We start from the raw sequence: 16,107 nt of genomic DNA on the forward strand, positions 1-16,107 counted from the left end.
TATAGCACCTAAAAGCTTAAAGAGTCCCTAAATTTAAGCAACTTGGCAAAGATTCTCTACCACCAGGTTCCAGGATCAAGGCAAGTTTTCATACCCTCGACCTACTTCTTTACTTTTTAAAGGAAAGAACTAAGAATAATTTTCCAATGGAGTAAGCACATCTAATCACACTAAGAAACCAAGCTTCCAAGCTAATATGTAGCAGTCAAAGTTTGAATCAAATGTATAGATAAAGTAGTCAGCCTTTGTTTAGAGCTACTTTTTAAATCTCTACTTCATTGAACATTGTTCATGAAACGAGTGCCAGAGTCAAGACTCTTTCTGCCTATGTAATCTATCTACCTACCTAATCTATCTATATTGTTAACCATAATAAATTTTCCCATTTCCTTTTATTGGGGGGTGGGGAGTTGGTTGTGGGCTTGAACTCAGGTCTAGGGCACTGTCCCTCAGTGATTTTTGCTTAAGGCTAGTGTTCTACCTCATGGAGCCACAGCTCTACTTCCAGTTTCCTGGTGGTTAATTGGAGATAAGAGTTTCCTAGCCTCTAGAACTAGGATTATAGGCATGAACCACCAGGTCCAGGGTCCATTTCCTTTTTCGTCCATTATTCCTGATTCTCCTGTCCCCAGGTATCCACTGATCTGCTTTTGTAGGAGAGCCACTTTCCAAACTAATTTTGAAAGATTGTGGATCCTTCTCTATACAAAGACCAAATATATGTCCAAGATAACAGTTTTCTTCTCTACATTTAACAAACAGTAATATTACAGAGGAATTTTAAATGTCAGTTTTATAGAATCTTCTGATTGCCTGCAAGTAAATTGCTTATCAACTAGTCTCACTTACATACTTGGGTCATAGGAAAATTACAAGCAAGAGAGAAAGAATTCTGATAAATGGAATTTCAGTATAGGTTCTTCTCAAGAAGTTCCATTAAGATGTCATATCAGCCAGGCACCAGTGGCTCACGCCTGTAATCCTAGCTACTCAGGAGGCTAAGATCTGAGGATTGTGGTTCAAAGCCAGTCTGTGAGATTCTTATCTCCAATAAACCACCAGAAAACTGGAAGTGGTGCTGTGGCTCAAGTGATAGAGTTCTTACCTTTAGCTGAAGAGCTGAGGGACAGCACCCAGGACCAGAGTTCAAGCCCCCCGACCGATGAAAAAAAAAAGATGTCCATATCTTTAAGAATAGGAAAAAATAATTTACATTTTGCTTCATACTTATTTGTAAGGTAAAGGAAATGAAAAGATGAGAACAAACGTTTTACATTTATATATACAGTCATCTCATAGAAGACAAATCTGTTTTATTTTTTGCAGTACTTTTTCTTTTTAGTGCTAGAACTGGAGTACTTGGCTTTTTTCATTTACAGCTAGTATTCTCCAACCTTGAACCACACTTTCAAGATGCCTTTGCACAGTGATTCTCAGATCCTACTCTCAGTAGCAAGGATTATAGGTGTGAGCCACCAGCACTACTTTTTTTTGTAAATTTTATTTCATATTTTTGCCAGTCCTGGGGCTCTAACTTAGGGCCTGGGCAAGTTTCTTTTGCTCAAGGCTAGCACTCTACCACTTGAGCTGTAGCACACCTAGCTTTTTCTGTTTACGTGGTATGGAGGAATCTAACCCAGGGCTTCATGTATGCTAGGCATGCTAGGCTCTACCACTAAGCCACCTTCCCAGCCCTATTTCAGTTTTTGAAATAAGAGTCTCAATATGTTACCCTTACTTTTTTGGATTTGAACTCAGGACCTTGCACTCTCCTTTGCCATTTTTGTCTAAGGCTGGTACTTTGTCACTTGAGCTACTTCTGGCTTTTAGCTGATTAATTCATGCACTGTTCTACCTTAGCTGGCTTCGAACAGTGATCCTCAAATGTCAACCTCCTTAGTAGATAGGGCTATAGGCTTGAGCCACCAACGCCTAGCCTGCTACTGGGGTTTGGAACTCAGGTTCTTGTACTTGGTAGACAGGCACTTTATCAGTTGAGGCACACCACCAGCCTTTTTTTGTTTTTGTTTTCGTTATTTTTTGGATAGAGTGTTTTGCGTAGACTAGCCTGCACTTCAACTCTTCCAGTCACTTTTCCTACATAGCTAGAATGGCAGGCAGATAATAGCAATCCATCTGTTGATTGACATAGTTTTCTTGCTTCTTTTTTTGCCTGGGCTGGTCTCAAACCATGATCCTCCTGATTTCTACCTGCGTGGCTGGATTTACAGGGGTAAGCCACTGTACTTGACCTAAGATAAATGTATTTTTTGAGAAACATGTCAGGCAGTTTCACCATCATACAGAAGTGTACTTACACAAACTTATATGGTATAGGCTATTACATATCTATATTATATGGTATAGCCTCTTGCTTCTAGGCTATAAACAGCATGTTATTATATTCAGTTTTAAGGAACTCAGTACTATTTCTGCTTTCTCTATCTTCTTTCCTTGATTTTCTTCTGTGTCTTTCTTGTCTCCTCATGCAAGTTCTCTCTTAACTGCTCTGCTTTCTCATGAGAAAGCAATTTTTAGGAACATCTCCAGTCTAAGTAGGTAGCAAATCCAAGTAATTCCAACATGAAAGACAACATCTTTTAGGGTTGACTTTCTTTTATTTTGTGATCCAGTAAAACTTTCAGACTTCTTTCAAGTATTTGAACATACAGAGTTTTGAGAGACTGGTTTTCAGGAATTGTGTTGCATATATTTCATTGGCTGTGTTACTATGGACTTTGAAACCATGAATCATTGAAGACAATAGGTGATTTCTATTATGACACTCATATGAAACTTCCTTTGACAAAGTTCAAGGAAGTAAATAGTCTTGATATGCTATCATTTCTCAGAATGTGTTATAAAGATATTAATGAATCTTTTCAAGATTTTTCAAAACATTTAAGATGCATAACATAAAGAATGAACCTTAATGACAATTATAGACTTAGTTCATAAAAATACATATTTGCCCATTAATTGTAGCAGATGTTTTACAATCAGACAACATGCTGATAACAGGAGTGTTGAAGAGGCATATGGAAACTGAGCATTTTGCATACCTAAAGAATCTCATCAAAACAAAAATAAGAACAGCCCAGAAACATTATATATTTGGGTCTCAAAAATGCAGAGACCATATGAGGCACGCTTTCTTTCTTTCTTTCTTTTTCTTTTTCTTTTTGTCGGTTATGTGCCTTGAACTCTGGGCTTGGGCGCTGTCCCTGAGCTCTTCAGCTCAAGGCGAGCACTCTACTACTTGAACCACAGTACCACTTCCATGAGGTACTTTTTATTATCTAGCAGGTAACAGTATTTGTTTTTCAGGTGAGGAAAATAAGACAAATTCTTCTCTTTGAGTAACATAGTATGTGGCACATCAGTGTCTGAAAGGGAAAGTATGAGATTCCACGAGAGCTGTTCGGGACTGCCCAACCCTGTACCTAGTTGCACAGCAGTCATTGCATGGTCACAATGAGCAATGCCTTGGGTCTTTCTTTATCTCTTATCAACTGGGGTACCATGCTCCTATTGTGACAAGGAAAGTCTGTACAGGTATAATTTTATCTGTGTGCATTTTCTATTCAAAGTTGGTTGAATCTGCATATGTTTATAGAGAATTGGCTGTATTTGGAAGGAGTGGAAAGGCAGTGGCCTTCAGGAAAGGTATGTAACAGCATCCTCTTGCCCGTTTGCTATTCTTCCTTTCCCTCCCTCCCTCCCTCCCTCCCTCCCTTTTCTCTCTCTCTGTTTCTCTCTGTCTCTTTCTCTCTCTGACATTTTGAGCTCCTCTTAAGTCTTTCCTTCCCTCCTTTCCTCTTCACTCCTAGGGTTTTTTGATTTTGCATTTTCTCTTAATAATGTGAGGAGGACCTCAGCATGAAATAAACTAGCCAGTGTATTCGGACTGTCCTAGCAATCTACTTTATCATTTTTGAGCATTCACAATTTTATCACTCTAATGGCTTGTTAGGAAGAAAACAATACTTTGTTACTTTCTAAAGGTCTTCTGCCATACCATTTGAAAGTTTTATTGTGTCAACATACAAACAGTTATCATTCCTGCCACTTTTAAAACTCCCATAAGTTTTCTTCATGTTTATCATTATCCCTACAGCAGATAATGGCAACGCACAAGTCTACAGCTAATTGGAGCAGAGCTGCCCATTTGCCACAGTGTAAGGAAACAGTTTCGTGGAGTGCAAACCCAGCTTCTGACAAATAGGAGGCTGCATACTGGTTACAATGAAATCAGAGGGTGTTTGTTTAGTTCTTACTCTTAACATGGAAGCTACTTTGATGGGTTTGCTAAGTGCTATGGGGAGTATTAAAAATGAAGGAATGTTCTAAGTGCAGAAGCTGTTAGAGATGCATTAAGGATGTGGTAGAAAGAGTATTGAACTGAACAGAGCAGAGAGGGGGGACCTTTGAATCCTAGTTGGAGTTCGGCCAGTATCATTTGATGCTCTGGGCAAATCACTTGCCTCTCACGGCTTCAGTTTATAAAAAGAGAATTGGACTAGATCATCTCTTAAGACATTCTGTGATTGGCTTATAAACAAATGTGGAAGAGATTTAAGACGATGGCACATTTGCTTTTGCCAAGTGAGTTGTACACATTGAACTTCCCTAAAATATTTAGATTTGGAAACACTTCAGATTTCGGATTAGGATTTTTCAAATTCTAGTTTACACAAACATTACAAAATCGGAAAAAAATGAAAAACTGAAACAGTTCTGGTTTTAAGTTCTGTACATGTAATTACTCTTATCTGGTACATCCATTTATATTGTGTAATTATACTAATTATGACTATAGATAATGATTTCTCAAAGTGGAATCCTTGGACAGATGCAAGAGCATCACCTAGGAGCTTAATAGAAGTGCAAACTTGTAAGCTCTACCCTAACCCCTAGAAATTCTGGGTATAGAGCCCAGTCAACTGTACTTTTAACAAGCCCCCTTCCACCCCTCAGGAAATTTTGATCACCACTAAAGTGTGACAACTCGGAGCTATAGGCATTTAGGGTAGTGGTTCTCAGTGTTGGCTGCATATTAGATTAATCTGGAGAAACTTGTAAGGTTGTATAACAAAATGCCTAACACTGGGTAAATAATAAAGAACAGGAATTTATAGAGACCTGAAAATCCAGAGTGAAGGCACTAACAGGTTCAGTTGTCTGGTGAGGTTGCTCTACACTTCCAAGAAGGTGCCTCTTCTGGAGCAGAGGAATGCTATATCCTCTGGTGAAAGGAGCTGTTTTATAACCCAACTTAGGAGACCTTTGTCCATGACTTAATCACCTCCTCAAGGTCTTATCTCTTAATATCGTTGCCTTGGTGATTAAGTTTCAAAGATAATTTTCCAGGATACAGGAACATTTAAGCTATTGAACCTATTGAATATTAGGGTAAAGTGGGAGCTGCTAGAGAGAGAGAACAGAGGTAGAAAAGCTTAGGAGTGGAGGTCCTAGACTACTATGTAGGAGGTTGGTGAGGCCATCAGTAGTGTCCAGCCTTCAAATCATGGTTTCATGGATGCTGGTAGAAGTCACCTGTGGGAAGCATGGTCAGCACAAATAGGACACTTGGAAGATGTGTTCAGCATATGGTGAAGGTAAAAAGGCCAGAAGGCTGCATGCAGGTGAAACTTCTAAGGGCCTTAATCTCAGTGGAGAAGGAGCCTTTGTGACCTAATCACCTCATAAGAGACATTTCTTTTAATACTAATCACATTGGCCATTAAGCTTCAAAACCTAAATTTCGGTGGGTGACACTTTTCAGATTATCAAGTGCAGAATTGCCACTGACCACTCTAGCTCCCCAGTTGCAGCCAATTCACAGCACTGTGAATTAAAATATCTATCATTCTGTAGCAGCAATGATCCTCAGATGGCGGGGAGTCAGCTAGACCCAGAGCTGAGCTGGCAGCTGTATGAAAGAAGCATGTCCAAAGATAAGATGTCTGATGAAGTGGTCTTTGTGTGAAGTGGTAATTGACCAAACTAGGACTGTAGGAATGAAATTACAGGGGATAAAAAGAGCATGATGGAAAAAAATGGGGGACAATTTGGTGAAGGTCATGGAGTCATGGGTCTTAGGATGACTTTGGTGCATGAGTTGCTCTCAGGCATATACATATATATATGTATGTATGTATATCAAAATTGCTACATATGGTTTTGTGCAATTGCTTGTCCTTCATTCCTTTGATTTACTTTTAATTCGGGGGCCTACAGGGAGATATATAAAAATAGGAAATTAGACTCACCTAAAAAGTTAACCATGATCATTAAGTCAGAGGGAAAAAATGTTGTTTTTTTTCTCAAAGAATGCTTGGAGTGGTGGGAAAGTTTTAAACTTGGCAGTGAATAATTCAAGGCTCTTAGTTAATTAAGTGAATTTTTATTTTATTATTTGTTTTATTTGGGAGCTGCTGTAATACTCATCGAAAGGGCATCAATCTCTCTATTTTTAAAACAAAACTATCATTGAACATTAGGGCAAAGGACAAGAATTTCAAAGTTTTGCCTTTTGACATTTGCAAATATTTGTCACTCCATTTTTCTTGTTGGATATCTTGTTGTGATTTTGATTTTTTTTCCAGTGCCTGATAAGTTTAGTTTCCTACATTACATTTTTGATAGCTTTGAACACTTGTAAATATGTCAAAAATAAGCAAATATATTTTTATTTCTTCTCTATGACCAAAAGTTTTTTAAGTTTACATCAAGAAATGGCCAATGAAAATAGCTGTTTGGTATTTATTTGGAGAATGGTAGGGAGATACCGCTCACCTTTCTACCTTTTGTTACTTTGTAGATCATGCCACATTCAGGAGAAAAGACAGTTGTTTACTAGTTTGGAAACCTGTATGAGCAGATTTATGTTTTAGAAGCTTACATCTATTCCAATGCAAAGTGAAAACCGGCACATAACATTAGCTTTCGTAAATCTGTGTGCTTTTTAGTTTTCTGAAGGAACTGCAAAAATCCTCAGAGAAATCTGGACTGATCACAACTTTCAATGTGCAGTACATCTAGTAGTTACCTTTTAAAAAATACAGCCTTTTCAAAGCTGAAAAGGATGAATCATATTGTTAGACTATAAAGTAAATGTAGAAACGTGTGGAATAAATCATCTTCTGGAGGAGGGAATACATCAACAGATATACTGTGTATCATCTTATTAAAAGGATGCAAAATTGGACTTTTGTATGTTTGTATAATCATTAATATCCTTCTTGTTTTCCTTCATTTATTGAAGATTTGATTGTGTTGCAGGTCTTGAATATGTTGAAATTATTAAAAATGAGATACCTTTCTGAGCCGCTTATTTTTAATACATTATTTGCCCAGATGCAAGCCAGTTATCAGTTCTGCTAAAGGGAAGAAACCCATGGTTTTTGCTGCTGTATTTAGAATTTTTTGTGATACCATGGAGAATGTGTTTTTAATGGTAGTATTTCTCACTCATAGTAACAGAAGTAGGGTAAATGAGAAATCTGAGCTACCTGTTACCATCACAAATTACCCAATTAAGATGTTCAGGGTTTACTCCTTTGATTTCTTAGGTGGAAGAGAATATTCTGAAGGACATGATTAAGGAGCTGTTGCTATGACAACCACATTCAAAGCATCTAGACGACACTGTGCATCTGTGGAGATCATCCATTTTGATTGATTCAGCTGGTCTTAGGTTCTTTGACAGTATTGTCTCTGGATTTTATTTGCCACCCAATCTGTTGGTGGTTTGGGGATCATTTAAGCTTGGGTATAAGTAGTGAAAGGCTCATCTGTGTCCAGGAGCAGAATGCTTTCATTAAACCTACGGAAAGTGATTGTATTAAATATTAGTCAAACAAAACCATTTGCTTAATCTGGAACAACATAAGTGGTGTGTCTTTATTTCACTTATTAATTTGTTCAGGGTGTGGTAAGATTAACATGGCTTATTTTGAAGTATATCTGACTCTCAAGATTTTGAGTCTTTAGCTTTCGATTGCTTAATTTTTTATTCAGTGTGTTTGGCTACTGTTCTGCTTTTATTCTTTGTCTTGTGTAATTTTGTTAACTCAATTTGTATTATGCCTAGTCAGAGCCACAGTTACATACTGTAGATTTTAAAAATGCACACACAAATTGCCTTCTGTGAGTGTTTCTTCTCACACCCCCAACTAACATTCAGGGCAACACACTAGTACTGGGAATAGAGTGAAATGGAAACATACTTTTAGTACAAATCACACTGTACTTTTTTTTTTATCCTTTCTGGATTTGTTCTCGTTGGAGAAATCATGAACTATAGAACAGTTGAACCCCAAGTAAGAGCTTTGCCTCCTCGATCATTGGTTCTTGCCCTCTTCTGCCCTCTGCAGGGTATCAGGGAACATGAGATACAAGTACTTCTCTAAAAGGGATAGCCAGGGTTAGTAGGTAATTACAAAAAAAAAAAAAAAAAAAAAAAAAAGAACTAGACTAGTTACTTAAAAAGCAACTTCCCTGCCTTGAAAGAATAGAAGGCATTGGCAGGGCTGAGTTCTTGCTGTTAGGAAGAAAGACAGTCTAGATCTTCAGTTAAAGAAGTTTCCTTCAGGGCTGGGAAGGTGGCTCAGTGGTAGAGCGCTTGCTTTGCATGCTCGAGGCCCTGGGTTCGATTCCTCAGCACTACATAAGCAAAAAGAAAAAAGCCGGAAGTGGTGCTGTGGCTCAAGTGGTAGAGTGCTAGCCTTGAGCTGAAGAGCTGAGGGACAGCGCCCAGGCCCAGAGTTCAGGCCCACGACCGGACCCAAAAAAAAAAAAAAAAAAAAAAAACAGCAGAATACTAACTATAAAAAAAAAAAAAAAAGAAGTTTCCTTCAGTGGAACTGAGCATGAAGGGTGTATACCTCTAGGGAAAATCAATTCTATGAGGGTAAGATGAAATAGGATATTAAGACTAGGGTTTGAGAGTTTCAGCTTTGAAGTTCAAATTGGGATAAAATGTAAAAAGGAGCACATTTAAGTGTCAAGTGCTTGATCCAAAGTGGATAGCATTTTGATAATGATAGCCTGCTATAAGTAATAGTTTTCATACCTAACATTCAGCAAGTACCTGTGTATGTAAGGCATAGCCTCATGTTTTGTGTGTACTTTTTGCTTCTGTAAAGTAGTTACCATTATGAGACTCGGGGAGGGCAGCTAAATAGAAGGTGAAGCCAGTGTTTGACCTGCAATCTTACCCTGGCACCCTGGCTGTGAACAGGTGTGCCATGCTGCATTCCCTCTGTAGCTGTGTGAAAGGATGTGGCATCTTCTAACAACAGGGAGTTCTGTATGAATGAGTGAGGGTGGTGAGAGGTAAAGCTAAGCAAAGTTTGTTTTTTTTTTTTTTTTTTTTAAGCCATACCAAATACTAGAAAGTAGAAACGGGAGAGATATTTGTCTTTTTTTTTTTTTAAAATCATGGGGGCCTGAATTCTGGGCCTGGGTTCTGTCTCTCAGCTCTTCAGCTCAAGGCTAGCGCTCTACCACTTGAGCTACAATGCCTCTTCGGTTTTCTGGAGATAAGAGTCTCACAGACTTTCCTGCCAGGGCTGGCTTTCAACTGTGATCCTCAGATCTCAGCCTCCTGAGAAGCTAGGATTACAGGCGTGAGCCACCAGCATCTGGCTGGTATTTGTCTTTGCAACCAAGAAACTTAAATCCCTGTACTACAAACAAGGTACAACATGACAGATAGCATTTATATGATAGAATAGGAAAATCTTGTCTCTACTTAAGTGTTGGTGGGAGGAGGACTAGAAGGCATTCCCTTGAATTCATTTGCTGGACACTCTGGTGGCCACACCCATAATCCTAGCTATTCAGGAGGCTGAGATCTGAGGATTGCAATTTGACGCCAGACCAGGCAGGAAAGTCCATGAGACACTTATTTCCAAACCAGAAAATAATAAGTGGAGCTGTAGCTCAAAGTGCTAGTCTTACGCAAAAAAAGCTCAGAGACAGTGCTCAGGCCCTGAGTTCAAGCTCCACAAGTAACAAAAAAATTTCTAGCTCTTTAGCACTAATCGCACAAAATTGCCATCCTCCTGGCTTTGACCTGGCCAAGAAGAACCCTATTTTTTAGTCAACAGATTTATCCACCTGGACTTCAAAACAGTTGTTCTCAACGATGACAGTTGTCATTAAGATCACTTAAAAAGATGAATCCATTATTAGCCTATTAAAACTAACTGGGCTACCTCTTTCTTGGCCAGCACATCAAAATTTAAAAAAAACCTATAGCCACTGACAGTTTGAGGATCAGCCTGGAAATAATAAGTAGAGAGATGAGGGTTTAAGGTAGGTTAGAATCTTTGATTTATGGTTTCCCTATTTCTCTTAGCCCTTCTAGAGAGGCCTCTGTGTACCAGGCTGAGCTTAGTGTAAAAACGGGAGCTAGGCACCAGGGCTGTATGTCAGAGTATCTGTAATCTCACCACTCAGCCTGAGGCAGGAGGATTGAAATACCATGCCAATTGGACTACAGTGAGACCACCAATTTGAAAAAAAGCTAAACTCCTAAGCACCCCCAAATAAAAATAAACAAGCAAAACAACTCAGACAAGGTTCTCAGGGAGCTAGCTTTTTCTCAGTTTTTGTTTGCAAGGTGGTGTAAGGCAGAAGGTAATAAACGTATGGGCCTGTAGGGAGGGCAACTCATTGCTGGGACTGTATTCGTGTCTGAGATGGGAACCGCATAATGCGCACTTGTTTCCTCGTGCTACAGAATCATCAACACTGGGATGTCTGCCTGCTAGCCTGCATTGTAATCCTGTTGTTGATTGGAGATAACTTCAGTGGTCACAGTGTACCTCATCTCCATGGCAACACCTCTAAATATTCCTCTGGTGACTTGTGTTCTACATTCTGGCTGGGACCAAGCCCTCCTGTGGCAAGATATTCTAAAGATGTTAGAAGAGGAGAGAAAAGGGGAACTCAACTAATAAATCTATTCTAAATGACTGAGTCATTTGTTTTGATTACTCGGGTGATTGCCAAATGTTAATTTAAAACCGAAATAGGCCATGAGCTCACTCCCCTAACAATGCTGAGTGTTTGAGCTAATACAGCTTGATAATGAGGGAGCCAGATCCGCTGCCAGTGCTAATGTTATATGATAAACAGACATTTGGAAAAATATGCAAAACATCTTGGCAGTTCTTGTTTAACTCTTAAGGTTGTAAATACAAAGTAGAATGTGTTACCATGAGCCATTTCAAAGGAAGTTGTGTTTTTCAAAGAATTTCTGACTTTTCTTCTAAAAAGGTAACATTGCTCATTTTTCCCTAACTTAGGCAAAGGGAAGCTGTTCTCAACTGTGCCCAGACTTTGCCGAATCCATTCTGTTCACACATCCAGTGTGAGGTACGTTTTCCTAATTGCTACAAATTCTTAAGCAGATCTCCAACCTTCCAATTTGTGGTGTTAGGGGTGGCATTGTATAAAGAGCTTTATTCATCCAGGAGGTTTAAGAGGGTTTATTTTAATTGGCCTGACCAATATTACTGCTTACCCTAAATATTAGCTCTCTGGGGAGTGCCTTTCCAAGGGAAAACCTCCTTTGCTTTGAATTCAGGGACATAAAAAGTGAATGTGCCAGACACAACAGAACTGCTAGAAGGTTTGCTTGAAAAGAGAGACTTGCTCATGTGGCAGTATGAACAGTAGAGAGCAGGAAAGCTACATGGAACAGTTGCTTGGATGGGAGGGAGAGGACTCCTGCTGGTGACTAGAAAAGGTTATGTGGCTTTGATGGACCATCAGGAAACTCCTTCCCCTTTCCCTGATGGAAGAAGTCAAGGTGCAGGGCTGCCACTGCAAACTCTTGTGATGGCAAAGCCCAAGAGTGCTGCTTGGCCATGTTAACATGCGCTAGCCAGAAAATTGGTTTTCTAATTTGCCCTCAAGTTCAGAGGTAGCACTGCCGCATTGGTATATACAACCAGATTGCCCAGACTTGCTTTTAATATAACCATCCTCTGTTGTCCTTTTCAGTTAGCTTAAGTGGGTGATTTGTACTCTAGGTGATTTGTACTGCCAAGTTTGCTCATTTCTATCCTTGAGAGAAGGGACATACACTTTTTCTTTTGTATTGTGCCAGTCCTGAGGCTTGAACCCAGGGCTTAGGCTCTGTCATTTAGCTTTATTTTTTTTTAATTTAATTTTATTTTATTTGAGAACATACTGTACAGAGGGGTTACAATTACATGGGCAGGATAATGCATACATTTCTTACCAAGCATTGCAGCCTCCTCCTTTGTTTACCCTTCACCTCCCTTCATTTAGCTTTATAAAAAGGCTCAAGGCTAGCACTCTACCACTTTACTCACAGGTCTACTCCTGGCTTTTTGCTGGTTAGTTGGACATGAGTGTCACACACTGTCCTGCCTGGGCTGGCTTCAGACCCTCCTCAATCCTCAGATTTCAGCCTCCTGAGTATTATTTTCATTTTTGAAAATTAAAAAAATGGTTCATCCTGTCACATTGTGAGAATGATTGTTCCTTAGTCTCCACATGTTTACAAGAGGGGATGTGACTTTAGTCAACCCAGTGCTTGTCAGGATTTCTACTTTCATCCATGAGAAGGTTGCTATGTTTGTATTGGTCTGTACTTCTTCTATCTTGTCCCACCCCACACAGATATTCAGTGAACCTACTCCCCTTTCAATTGCCATAGATATTCACTAGGTACACTAGGTCTACAGCTACAGAACTCATCACAGATTTTACAATGCAGGTTAAGTATCCTTTATTTGAAACCATGGGATCAGTCATTTTTTGGATGAAATACTTGCATATGCATATGCATAATGAGACACAAACCTATGTCTAAACAGAAAGTTTACATATGCTTCATATACACTTTATTCACATAGTTTTCACAATATGTTAGTGTGCCTCTGTTTTGATTTTGACCTGTCCCACAGGATTAGGTGTGGAATTTCCCAATTTTGGTGGACATGTCAGCACCCACTTTCATAATTTGGATCATTTGAGCTTTTTGGATTTTTGGATTAGGGATGGTCAACTTGTATATAACTCAAATGCCTGAATATATTAAACCTTAAGGAATAAACATTTTACTCATAAAAATAAAAATTGTATTAATAAAAATAGGGAAAAATTTTAGAAAGGTTTAATCTGAATTTTCTCAACTTTATTAATTATGGTGGTCATTAGATGTGCTACCCAGGACATGGGGCTCTAAACCATGATAAAAGTTTCACCTGCTGAGGTGACTCATCTTCAGTTTGATTTTTGCCTTAGCTCTCATTCATAGATAACCTCTACCTAGCTCAGTTGTCTTCAAACTTACACCAAAAAAAGTCATAGAAGGCTGATGCTGGTGGCTCACACCTCTAATCCTAGCTAATTAGGAGGCTGAAATCTGAGGATTGTAGTTTAAACTCAGCCTGGGCAGAAAAGTCAGTAACACTCTTATCTCCAATTAACTAGCAAGATGCTAGACTGGATAATAGAGCAATAGTTGTGAGCAACAAAGCCCAGCAAGAGGATGAAGCCCTGAACTTAATTGTGGTATTGGCACATGCACATACAAATAATAGAAACACTTATATTGTAAAAAGTCTTAGATCCAACTCCCTACAGGCAAAGAGAAGAGTAATACCTTTTCTTCAAGCACGTGACTCTTGACACCCTACAGTGCTGAGGGATCCTAAAGTGCTCATCTCAAGAGTGAAGATTTTATCTCTGTGCCCTTCTAATATCTTATTTTAATTTTTGCATAGAAACAGATGGGATACTTTAAACATGTTTTAACATCCTCCAGTGCACTTAGTAGGAATTCCACAGCACTCTGTAACTTTGGTGTGCTTTATCAGTGTAAAAATCATAACAAACATTTTAACATTGTTTTAGAGCAAAGAGGTTCTCAAGTGAGTCAATTAAGTTGAATGTGTTAAAATCTGTTTTACTGTGACAAAAGCATAGGTTTATACAGTTGTATCTTTTGCCCGCCTCTCACCCTCCCTCCCTCTGTCCCTTCTCTTTGTCCTTCCTTCCTTCCCTTTCTCCTGCTTTCTCCTCTCCCCCTCCCTCATTACCTCCCCTCTGTCTCTCCCCCCATTCTCTCTTCTCTCCTCCCTTTTCTCTGTTTTCCCTTCTCTCCTTTCTTTCACTCCTCTCAGGATCCCCTCTTCCCTCCCTTCCCTCCTTTCTTACTCCTTCCAGATTGTCATGACAGGAATGTGGTGGGGTACAAAACAAAAAGAACAGTACATTTTGGAAGAAGACATTGAACATTGCTTTTACTCTTTTAAAAATAATGCTGCCTCCAATGGAGTAAACAATTTAAGTCTCTATTTCTAGTTTGTTCCTTTAGCCTGTGATTTATGCCACCTCCAATAATCATGGAAAAACAAAGTCTGTGGTAATGGTTGACGATGCAGCTGTGCCTGACACAAAACACCCTCAAATGAACACAAATATAAACCATTTCACACTATTTTTAAACATTTGTTTATAATTGAATAGTTGAGGAAAATGGACTTTGCAGTTCCCACAGGAGGATGTGTTTTCTGAAGTGATAGTGTGTCCTATTTTAAGTTTAATATAGCATTATATCTTAGATAAACTTTATAATAGAAACTAGATATTATCCCATTTGGCTGCCTTTTTTGTGGAATTATTTGGAATACTAACTTGAACACAACATATTGTACTGTAGTATTTGTACTGTAGTCATGATAATATTGTTAATTAATTAAACACATTTCACATCTAGGAAATGTTTGTATTGCTGACATATGGTAATTTTCCTTATTGATTTGATAGCTTTTAGTATGCAGAAATTAAATTATTTTACAAGACAGTCATCGTGATTTGATGAGTATCATTTATATTGATGTGACCCGTCCTTGGGCACTAGTAGTACATATGTGTACATGGGCACAGATGAATTAGGCTCAAATACTTTGGAAATCACCAGTCTAGAGCTAAAGTCTCAAACTAGTAGGCTGAATCTGGCACACAGAGGCATTCTTTTAAATTCCAAGTCAATTGCCAGTATTGAAAAATGGAGAGATTTCACAGTTTAAAAAATATGACTTATTTTTGAAATATCAGACAATTTGGCAACATTAAGCCTGTATTCCTGTTTGGCTAGCCTAATCTAGAGCCACAAACTGCTGCTGTTCCTTTAGATAGAGAACAAACGCTCAGGTGTGCTTCAGTCTCAAGTACTGTCTACAGTTTATTTGACACTAAGGATTAAGGGTCTGTTGCCATTATTGGAATGTTATACACACCCAGGCATGTGACTTTCCAACTCTAGGTCTAGATTAAATTGAGGTTGAAAACTTACGCTCATTTTTACCAGAGAAGATGAGCTTGCTAGAGCTGGAGATGTGCTTAAATGGTGGTCCTGAGTTCAAGTCTCAGTACAGGGAGTGGCGAAGGTTAACACCTTACGGGTACCATACCTACTGATGGTACTTGATTAAGAGGAGGCTACGGGCTGGGAAGGTGGCTCAGTGGTAGAGCACTTGCCTTGCATGCATGAAGCCCTGGGTTCGATTCTCAGCACCACATAAGCAGAAAAAGCCGGAAGCGGCGCTGTGGCTCAAGTGGCAGAGAGCTAGCCTTGAGCTGAAGATCTGAGGGACAGCACACAGGCCCAGAGTTCAGGCCCCACAACCGGCAAAAAAAAAAAAAAAAAAAAAAAAGTGATCTGTTATCCAAAAGATACAGAAGCATTTAAAAAAAAAAAAAAAGAGGAGACTACAACATGAGTGTCAGTGTTTAATCTTACTCTAGAAGATTTCAAGGGTTTCCTGCAGCATTTCTCAAACTGTAATGTGCAGATTTTGCTGCAAATGTCTAGAAGAAGGCCTGAGATTCAGAAGTTAAAACCAGCACCAGGTTATATTGCTGCTAATCTGAGGCCCTATCTCTAACAATGAGAAAATTGTATCCTAAACCAGCTACATCTCTAGTAATAAGAAGATTATGTCCTAAAGCAGTTCAAAGAAAAAAAGTCATATGAAAACATCATTTTTAATTTGGTCTGAACAAAATGAGAAAAATGTAAGAGAAATTTGGGACAGATCTTGTTAGATAAACCTG

General features: G+C 38.9%; 1 protein-coding gene across 2 annotated transcripts in view; it reads left to right on the plus strand.

Moving 5' to 3' along the window:
* The window catches only part of Fhl1 (four and a half LIM domains 1), a 66,921-nt gene that overhangs the window by 10,465 nt on the left and 40,349 nt on the right, over positions 1-16,107 (plus strand). For both annotated transcript variants that reach the window (XM_042697530.1, XM_042697529.1), the window contains exon 2: positions 11,319-11,388. The gene's annotated coding sequence lies outside the window, so the exon portion shown is untranslated. The remainder of the gene's footprint in view (positions 1-11,318; positions 11,389-16,107) is intronic.

This window comes from Dipodomys spectabilis, unplaced genomic scaffold (assembly GCF_019054845.1).
Source record: "Dipodomys spectabilis isolate Male_0828 unplaced genomic scaffold, ASM1905484v1 ptg000221l, whole genome shotgun sequence".
NCBI lineage: Eukaryota > Metazoa > Chordata > Mammalia > Rodentia > Heteromyidae > Dipodomys > Dipodomys spectabilis.